Raw genomic sequence first — 10,639 nt, 5'->3', positions numbered from 1 at the left:
GCACCCTGGATCCCTCAGGGAGAGCCTGGCTGAGGTGGCGGGAAATGGGAATTGTCACCTCAGACATCACAGGGGACCCTGGAGCAGACACCAGCCCAGGAGAAATGTGCCTGGCTGGCGACTCCAGAGCCAGCTTTCTGTGGAGGGGCTGTGCGTGCTGTGTCTTCACGTCCACGGAAATGCCTCCCCAGGCTGTGACCGCCACAGGGAGGGTTGGTGACCAGGTGTGCTCCCTCGGGCCCCAAAGTCTCCCCAGCTCTTCCACACACCCAGACCTTCCAGGGGGGTGCTCATCAGCGGTCACGTTCTGTCCCCTTGGGAAAGCAGCCGCGTGGAGCCATGGTGCAGCCCACCATGCGCAGGCCAGGCTGGCTCTCCATCTGCACTGAGGGTGTCCACTGCTTCAACTCTGGAGCCGGAAGTGAGGGCCAAGGACACCTGGAAGAGCTTTAGTCCACACAGAGGTCTCGCCTGCATCCTCCTCCTGCCCCAGCTGACGCCAACAGCCGTGAGAAGGTGCCTACACCCCAAGGAAACTGGGGCTCGGGGCGGGGAAATAGGGCCCCAGAACCACACTCAGGACACTGAGCGGCCTGAGAGAGGGAACTGCGCCTCCGGGGCCTTCCCAGCCTTGGGGTATGAGCCCCAGGTGGGGCCCAAAGATGCCTGACCTGGGCGCCATGGCAGAGGGGTCATGAGCTGGAGACAGGAGAGGGTAGGGAAGGACACAGCCTCAGCCCTTGGCACATGGGAGCAAGTGGCAACAGCTGTGCAGACAGCCCTGGAGCAGAAGTGTTGTAGCTAGCGGCCGTGCACAGGCGGTACCAGAGCCCTGGCCTTTCTACTTCCTGCCTGTGCAGAGAAGCAATGTGTGGAAACACAAATGGACATTTGTTTTCTCCCATAGAGCCTCAGCCTCAGGCTGGTCCATCAGGAGCAGACACCCACCCCTGCCTGGAACAGGATAAGATGACAGATGGTGAAGGTGACAGTGATGACTGTGATGACAGTGATGGTGATGGTGGTGATGGTGGTGATGGCGATGGTGGTAATGAAGATGATGGTGATAGTGATGGTAGTGATGCTGGTGATGAAGATGATGATGATGATGGTGATGACAGTGATGGTGGTGGTGATGGTGATGGTGATGGCGATGATGGTGATGATAATGATGAAGATGATAGTGATGATGGTGGTGGTAATGATGGTGATGATGGTGATGAAGATGATGGTGATAGTGGTGATGATGAGGGGATGGTGGTGGTAATGGTGCTGTCTGTGATGAATTTGGCAGTGTTGCTAACAGTGTTGATGATTTTGGATAAGATAATAATAATACTGAAGACGACTTGTGTCTCATCGCCCATAACTTGCGCCCTTGGACAACTAAATGAGCCACTGTAGGACTCGGTTTCTTCACCTGGACACTGAGCAGAAGACAGGCCCCTCCTCTGAGGGAGGACGGAGCCAGCAGGTGCTCTAACCAAAGCTCCCACGCCTGTGAACTCTCAGCACCTCGCACATTAGCGCTGGTTCTTTGTGTCTGTGCCTTGCCAGGGCTGGGCCAGGGCTCACCCCTGGGGCTGGTGTGCCTGAGAGCCACAGCAGAGGCCGCTCCTGCCAGGCCACCTGGGAGGGGCCATCGCTCCTAGGAGGCCAGCTCTGCCCCTTTGCCTGTCATCGGGTGCCCAGGCTGGCCCTTAACCAAGCTCGCGTGCTGCCTGCACAGCCTCTTCACACAGCGAGAGACAGAGTTCTTGGGAGGGTGGGCGTCCTGTGAGAGGACAAAGGCGACACCGGAGCAGATGAACTGCAGCGCCAGTCCTCTGTTAGCAGGCGTCTGCCCTCTGTGCGGGAGGACCACAGGCGGGAGGACAGCATGTGACCCCTCGGGACAGTGCAGGTGGCTGGGGAGGTGGGGACCATAACAGTGCTGGGAGCCCCTGCAACGAGAACATGAGCTGCCCGAGGACAGAGCGTCAGGCAGGGGTCAACAGGATGCTGGCCAGGGTGGGGCAGGCGTGCTGGACACAGGCCTGGGAGGGGCGAGCGCCAAGACAGCCCAGGAGAAGGCACAGCTCTGGTGACTGGAGCAGGGCCTCCCCACAACACGCCGTGCTGTGCCATCCTGGAAGCCAAGAGAGGAGACCTCTCCATATCCACATCATTCAGTGGGGACAGTGACAACACCTAGGTTACGGGCTGGGGACGATAGCAGCAGGGTGAGGGACAGGGAGCACCCGGGCCGGCGTGGGATGTGGGGAGCACGGCCATGAGTGATGGTGGTGGTGATGGTTACAGAGAACCCTAACACTGATGACCTCTGAGCGGGCTGCGAGGAGTGGACCCCACAGCTGGCTGCTTACAGGAATGAGTCTGGCCGGACGCCATGAGCCAGGATCAGAGTAACTCGCACCCAAATCCCGTTCCCACCACTAAACTTTCAGAGGAGAAGGACAGCATTCTGATGACAACCATACGTTTTGTCTACTCCGTCCCTAACTGGAGGATGCTTTGTCTTGTCCTTTATGAGCCTTGTTCACATTCATTTCCGTAGGAACCACAAATGGCTCGCTTTACCCCAGTTGATTGCCGATAAAAGTCAGCCCTTGGGACTGGCCAGCCCCTTTGTCAGTTGCTCTGGCACTCATCGTCCTGGCCCACTTTCTCTCCTGGTTCTGTCCCTCAATGTATCTTTTCTCAGGCCTGCGCTGCACGCTCAGCAGGTGAGGACTGGAGCCTGACTGCGGGGGTCTCTGGCAATGGTGACAATGAAGGTGGTGGCTGAGATGATGAGGGCGGTGGTGCTGACAGGGATGGCAAGGATGGCGAAGGCCAGGAGGTGAGGACGACACAGGCTCTGCCCTTCCCCCCGTCCGCCCCTCTCTCCTGCCAGCACTGTCCCTTCATTTCTCCCAGATGACAGGAAGACGGGGCAGTCGGCAGCTGCCCACTCTGCACTCAGCAAAGCTCCCTGCGCCTGAACCACGTGGGGCGGGGGCAAGAGTGAGGCTTGGGCCACAGGGGACTACGTGGGCACAGCCTCCACCCCGGGCATGGGACGGGCACCGCGCCTGTGCCTGGGCCACCAAAATTCTGCGTCCAAGACGGGCCCACTGCACACAATTGCAGCACAGGAGCCCGGGGTCCTTGAGGCCGGGTGCCCTCGGCTGTAGAGCCCCAAAAGGAGCACAGGTGGGGGCGCAGGTCCCTGAGCAGGTGCGGCGTGTGCACACGGGGCCTGTTCCCCGTGGAAAGCACCCTGACTGTCCCCTCCCGGGCAGGGAGCAGCACGTGGGCCCTGGGTAAGAACCCAGGGAGTCTACATCCTCTGTGAGAGCCCCTCCTCCTGCAGCCAAGGATGCGTCCCCACCACAGGCAAGGCGGGCGCAGCTATTTATAGCCCGGACACTGCCATCAGGGCATTGAATGATAAAGCAGCTCTGAGCCCCATTGCGAGGAACATTATTCCTGCCCCCATGAGAGGACAGAAGATTCTACACCCTGCCAGTCGTGGGGCTCACCTCACACAGGAGAGGCTCTGCTCTCAGCACAGACACAGTTTTTCCTTATTTCCATTTTAAATTGCTCTTAATTACACCTTGATGCATGAACACAGCCTGCCCGCCACGTGGGAGATTAGCTCTTGGGGAACATGCATGTGAACACACCCCGTGACCAGCTCACATGTCCGAGCAGCCTCTGCCTCTCTCACTTCACACCTCTGGGCCCTGCCAGAGGCCTGCACTGGTGTCACACACAACACACTCCTAGGGAGCCGTGGCACATGCTGGCCTGGGGCCGGGATCCCAGCGCGGCCCTGAGGCACTCACGTCCTACTGGTCTCTGGCCAGGACTGGGGATGCACTTCTGCTGGGTGCTCCCCGGGGGCCTGAGAAGCCCAGGCCTCGGTGTGCCGTCTCAGCTGCCAGGCCCTACCACCCCCTCTGGAATGGGCACCTTCCTCAAAGGCCAACTGAGTTCTCTCCTCACAAAGCTTCCCATGCTCGCGCCCAGATCCTACTTCGCTCTGGCACAGGCCTGCAGCCCCACAGCTGGCACCCCGGGCACAGGCCGTCCATCGGAGCTCAGCCTTCCTGGACGCGGGTGCAGGCACAAAGTCTGTGGGGGCCTTGGGACACCTGAGAGGCTCAGGTGCGGCCCGGCCTCCAGCCGACCAACTGCTCCCCTGTCGCCTCCTCCAGGGTCTGAGGAGGCGCCCACCCGAGGACAAGGACCGCAGGGAGCGGTGGGAGAGGCAGGGCTGACGACCGCAGGACCCAGCTTGCCTGAAGCTGCTGACTGACCGGGATGACAGAGCTCTCCTGCCAGGGAGCATTTCCTGTCTAAGCCAGTTCTGGGTGGGCTCTCATCCCAGATGAGTGACAATAAATTCTCCCCTCACTGTAGCTCCAGATGTTAGGAATTGATCATGTGACGCTGCCATCACAGGCTGCATTTTCCTGGTGCTTCTTGGCTCTTAGAATGACTTCATGCTCTTATCTTTAGTTTTCCTCCCACCAAGGCCACAGTGGTCCAGAGAAGTTGAAACCTGTTTCTGCAGGGCTGGACCCATGAAAAGCAACCTGGCTTGTGATAGGTTAAAAGTATCCTACTCCTTATGAATAAGCAATACTTCAGCCCAAAACCAATAAAAGGATCTTCCTTTCTTTGTTCTCTTCTCTTCTCTTCTCCTCTCCTCTCCTCTCCTCTTCTGCTTCTTCTTCTGCTCTCTCTCCCTCTACTCCCACCCCTTGAATAAAATCTCCAGTCGGACCTCTCGGTGTGTGTGTGGCCTAGTTGTTGAGCATCACTATTCCCTTTCACCAGAACCACGTGGGGAAGTAGTAGAACCAAGGGGGAAGGGGAGGTTCAGAGACCCCCGCTGCTCTGCTGCTGGGCAGCTCTGAAGGAGTGGCCTCAGGAGACAGAGCCCACCTTGTCCACTCGCGGGGCTGGCAGAGGGATGAAGGCCCTGGAGGACCTGGCGGAGTGCCGTCCAACCTGACCCCGAACAAACCCGAGGGTCCAGGCTCCGCCAGACACCCCGTGAGCACTGCAGTCAATCCCAGTCCTCCTGAACAGGCTGGTGGCCTGGACCACAGCGCTGCCCTCAGGAGGAGCAGCCACAGACTGATGGCTCGGTGTATTTTGCCCGAGACAATGATGGGATTTCGTGGCATTATCATTTCCGCCCAGCTATTGCACCAGCACCCTGTTAGATGCGACTTTGTTCCTGAAATGGATTAGCGCCCTTGCCTGGGCCTGGGTGCGACTCAGCCTTATGGGGGTCACAGACAGAAGCTGCTGTCCCTGTCTCTCCCCAGCCCCTGTGCTGAGCGCAAGCACACACGCCACACCCCCACTGGCTACTCTGCCTTTGGAGGGCAGGGTGCCGCTGCCAGCCAGGCTGGTCACTACGGCCAGGCTAAAAGACCATCAACGATGGGTCACCATCCATCTGCCTTCAGGAGGGGAGCTCTGTGCCCTCCCAGGCAGCGACCGTGTGGCCTGCGGCTGTCACTGTCACTGCGTCCTGGTCAGGGTTGGATGCAGGGTCTCCCGGGACAAAGGGTCAGACCGGCAGCCCTGCTCCCTCTGACCTCCAGGGCAGTGTAGGGGGAGCTCCTGGCCAAGGCTCTCTGTGTGGCTGCACCTCTGTGGCTGTGCCCGTGGGGGGCAGGTCTGGGTTTGCATGTGCCCTGTCCCGTGGGGCCTGGGTCTCTCTTCCAGTGCACATCACTCTCGCCTAGGGAGGGTTGGGTCACAGCCCAGCGACACCCTGAGCTCTGGGCCATGGAGCAAGGAGCTGGGGGGCAAGAGGGGCCTAGGCTGAAGGCTCTGACCAAACACTTTGGGCTCTGAGGGGACCGGCCTTCATTACTCATGTTCATGTGTGTGTTTGTTCCTAGGCTTGCATTTGTTATCTGCTGGGTCCTAATGTCTCAGCCTTCATTTTAGAGGAATAACAGGACTGAGAGCTGCTGCTTATTTTTAACACTGAAATTGATATTCTGGTTCCGTAAATCTCTCTGTTCCCATGCCGCCTGCAGGTTATTAACGTCTGGTCAGAGCAGCATTTCGTGTTCTTCATATCTCACTGCCCCTGCTCAGTGCTCACCTTGGCAGGCTGACGCCGCTGGAGTTCTGAGCTCACTCTTGGGTTATTTTTAATTTACACCTGACAAAAACTGAAATTGCTCAAATTTAAAACTTTCCCATTTTTCCTCAGGCTTTTTTGTCAGCCACTATCATTTCTTTTGCTCTACTTTTTTTTAAAGGTAAAACTCACTTAACAAAATGAACGCTTTTAAAGTGAACAATTTGGTGGCATTTAGTGCATTAACAATGTTTTATAGTTTTCAGTGTACAGGTCTTTCACCTGGTTCAAATTTATTCCTGTGCATTTTGATCCTTTAGAGCTGCTAGAAATCAGATTGTTTTATCAATTTTTTTGGATTATTCTTTGCTGATGTACAAAACAACATACACACATAGCTGTTTTTTGGATGGTCTTGTTCCTTGCTACTTCACTGAATTATTAGCTGTTCCAGTGTGTGTATTTACTCTGTAGGATTTTTTTTTCTTTTTTTCAAGGCAGTATCTCTCTATGTATCCCAGGTTGGCCTTGAACTTGTGGTGATCCTCCTGCCTCAGCCTCTCAAGTACTGGGATCACAGGTGTGCACAGCCATGATATATACACCACCGTGTCCTCTCAGGTATGGATCACGGGACTTGGCCCTCCTCATCTGGATCTTGATCCTTTCCTCCATCACCAGACCACAGATTCCAGTGCAGGGCTACAGGGGCTGGGAAAGGGCTGTCCCACTCAGCCCCCAAGTTTAGAGCAGTGCTTTCTGTCTTAACTGAGTGCAGATTGCTGTGGATTTTCAGAAATCCCTTGCTTGTGCCAAGCCTATTTCCTTCTCCTCCTAATTTCCTGAATGTTTTGCTATGAAAGGGTGCTGGATTTTGTTGACTGTTTTCTCCACCGGCTGAGAGGATCAGCTGTCATGTACCCACCCCCTTCTATCAGTGGTCAGTGGGACAGATCACCCTGCCTATGTTTCTTCTGCTGAGCCACCCTGAGTCTTGGGACTAGTCACACACGGTTGCATGTAGAATCTTGGTTGAATCCATAGTCTTTACTATTTACTGTGCCCTGGGCCTTGGTGCACTAGGATTTTGTTAAAGTTTTTTGCATTTGCAAAACTAAGGAATATTGATTTGCAGTTTTCCTATTGGTTACCAGTTCATCTAGATCTGGTATCATAGCAACACTGGACTCATAAATTTGGAATTGTTCCCCTCTTCTGCCTTTTGAGAGAATTGAATAACTTGTGTTCTTCCTGAAACGTTTGGCAGCACTCTCCCATAAAGCTGACTGAACCTGGGCTTTCCATTGTTGGGAGGTTTTTGGTTAGTGATTCAATCTCTTTAAGAAGTATAGGTCTGGTAAAATTTTTAATTTTCTGTTTCAGGAAGTTTCAGTTAACTCCTTGGCTATCCAGATTTTTTTTTTCTTTTTTCTTTTGTACCAGGGATGGAACTCAGGACCTTGTGCTTTCAAGGCAGGTGGTGGAACTACTGAGCTAAATCCCTGGCTCAATATTTTTTGGCATACAATTACATAGCTTTCTAATCCTTTTTAGTTCTGTAACATCAGTAATGCATTTGTTAGCTTTGTGTTACTGTGACAAACTACTTGAGAAAATGAACATAAAGGAGGAAAGGTTTATTTTGGCTCATGGTTTCAGAGCATTCTGTCCATGGTTGCTTGGTTCAGTAGCTTCTGGGCTGTAGCTAGACAGAACATCATGGTAGGGAGCTTGTGTGGGGCAAAGCAGCTCACCTCATGCAGGAGCCAGAGGGGTAGGGGAGCTGGAGGGAGGTGCTGGGTCACACTTCTGTGACATACCCAACATTAGGCCCTGCCTCCTGAAGTCTTGGCACCTCGCAGTAGTCTGTTTGATCATGAACCAATCAGTGGATTAGCCACGGATGAGAGGGAAGCCTCAGCATATGGTCACTTCCCACAGTCCTCCTCTCTGGACATGGCTGCCTCTGAGACCAAGCCTCCGACCTGTGAGCCTTCAGGGGCACTTCAGATCCAAACCACAGCAGCAGTACAGGCTCCACTGTCACTCACTATCTACTTGCATTTTATTTGTCTCTTCAGCTTGCTAATATTTTGTAAATTTTTGATATTTTTAAAGAACAAATTTTTGCATGGATTCTCTTGGTTTTTTCTGTTTCTATTTTGTCTTTGTTGTAATCTTTGCTTACTTCTTCTTGCTAGTTTTAGGCTTATTTGCTCTTTTTTCTAGTTTGTTAAGGTGTGACATTAGATTATGAATTTGAGGTTATCTTCTTTTTTATTTTATTTATTTATTTTAGTACCAGGGATTGAACTCAGGTCCTTGTGCTTGGTTTTCTTCTTTTTTAAAGTTGATATTTACTGCAGCAAATTTACCTGTAGGAGCTGCTTTCACTGTATTCCATGCTTTGGGTATTTGGGTTTTTTTTTTTTCTTGTGTTGTAAAGGATCCCTTTGTGATTTCATCTTCCATGATGACTATGGGGCTCAATTTCCATGTACCTGTGAAATTCCAGTTGTCTTTGTTATTGCCATCTATCTCTGTTCCATGTGGTCAGATCAGGGGCTGTGGGACTTTAATCTCGTAAACTCAGGGAGGCTGGTGTGTGGCTGAGCCCAGTTTGCCCAGGGTGCATGTGGGAGGGCTATGCCTGTGCTTGTTGGACCAAGGGCTCCATGCCCATTGCTCTCCTGGGGCTACAGTCTGTGCGGATCTCGTTTCCTTCTTCATCTGCTCTCAGGTGTGTCCAGCCTCTGCCTGGGCTGTGCTGAGTGAGAAGGGATGATCTCGGGACACATGTTAAATGTATAATATAGTTTAATACATGTACATGTAGATGTCTATGTAAAAAACTGCCCTGTAAATAGTATAGCATTTTTTAAAAGAGGCCAAGAGGCTTACAGGACACAGGTGTGAAGGAAAGGTGCTCTCCACTGCTGAAGGGGGGTCTCTTTACTCCCCTCCTTCTGTACTCTCTCACAGGAAGCTTCCTCCATGACCTGATGTTCGGTGAGGCACCTCCAGGATGCCATCAGCTCCTGTGGCTGCATGTGTCCCCTCCTCTCACCAGGAAACCTCTGCTCCTCCTGCACTGTCACCCCCATCCTCTGGAGACAGGCTCTCTCCCTCAGGAAGCAGCAGGAGCTGTGGTGTCCCCTGACCAATGCCTCCTGGACTCTGGAGATGCCAGGGCAGGGCCAGACATGGTGGGACTCAGCTGAGGTTTGCCATATCGGTGAGGAAGCATCCACTATCCAGAGTTCAAAATTCAAAATGCAAGTGGAAATCACATCCCTGGGGACAGGCTTTGGAACCCATCTGTCACCCTTGCGCCATGTCCCCTCCCGGCTCTGACATGTGACATGATTGGCAGAGTGTGACCAGCTGTAACAAGGACACCGGGAAGTGAAGGGGGCCGGATCCACTCAGCGAGGCCTTCTCCTGGACAGACATGGACACACCCCAGCCTCATCTGAGAAGCTGCCACCCCACAGGGCAGAGGGCACTCACGAGCCGAGCCTGGCACAGTCTGGAAGACAGGGGCTGGGAGATGCCCCAACTGCTCCATAACTAAACTCGGGGCTCAGGCCTGTGGCATGGAGCAACACCCCTCCCCGAGAGCTGAGAGCCAAGCTTTCTTAACCAAGTTGGTCTGCAGAGTTGCGTGCTCAGTTGGGGCCACAGAGCACAGACACCTGAGCTTAGCAGGAAACAAAGCAGCTGGCAGAGCGTCCATCTTTCCAGGCCCTGCCCAGGTCTGCACTGGGCATGGCACCTCCATCTGCTGGCAGGTGGGGTCCATCACCGCCCCCGCTTGGGGAAGAGGCTTGGGCTGAGGCCCTGCTCTGCCTTCAGGGCCTGCAGCTGCTTTGACCTTCTCCCTCCACTGCATCCTGGCCCCAGGCCAGCTCTGCCTGACACCTACACACACCTGGTCTCGAGGCAGCAGCCTGAGGAGACACAGTGTGGGTATAAGATGCCCACAACTGCCTCTAAGTCACCCTGCTTTTGAGGCCCAGACAGCACCTGCATTTCTCGCCATTCTGTGGGATAGAAGACTGATCTGGATCTCACAGGGCTTAAGTCAAGGCATCCCAGGCCTCGGCCCTCTCTGAAGACCTGGGGGCCATGTCCTTGCTCGCTGGGCCTGTAGGACAAAGCCTGCTTCCTATGGCTGTCAGGAACCTTACCAACTGCGAGGTCCCCTGCACCCTGGCTCACAGCCCCTCTGTCCTTAGAGAAGGCAGCAGCACTAGGCTGCTCCACCTCCACCTGCGCCTCCTCGGGGCCCCTCCCCCAGGGGTGGGGCATGTTCCATGATGAGGGCTCCTGGAATTGCACCAGCCCAGTCCTCCAGCTGCCAACTCCCTATATCTGAACCACAGCCCTGACCATCGAGGTGAGGTGACACATTCACCAGGGCTGCAGGCCACCTCAGACACCATTGAGGCCCCCCAGGGTCCCCATAGGGGCTGTGCCCTGCTAGGACTGAGCCTTCCACCACAGGGCAGCTGCTGCCCACCCCTACACACCAGGCCC

The sequence above is a fragment of the Fukomys damarensis genome, unplaced genomic scaffold (assembly GCF_012274545.1).
Source record: "Fukomys damarensis isolate Sample0158 unplaced genomic scaffold, DMR_v1.0_HiC HiC_scaffold_12, whole genome shotgun sequence".
Lineage (NCBI taxonomy): Eukaryota > Metazoa > Chordata > Mammalia > Rodentia > Bathyergidae > Fukomys > Fukomys damarensis.
This window is presented reverse-complemented; position numbering follows the sequence as displayed.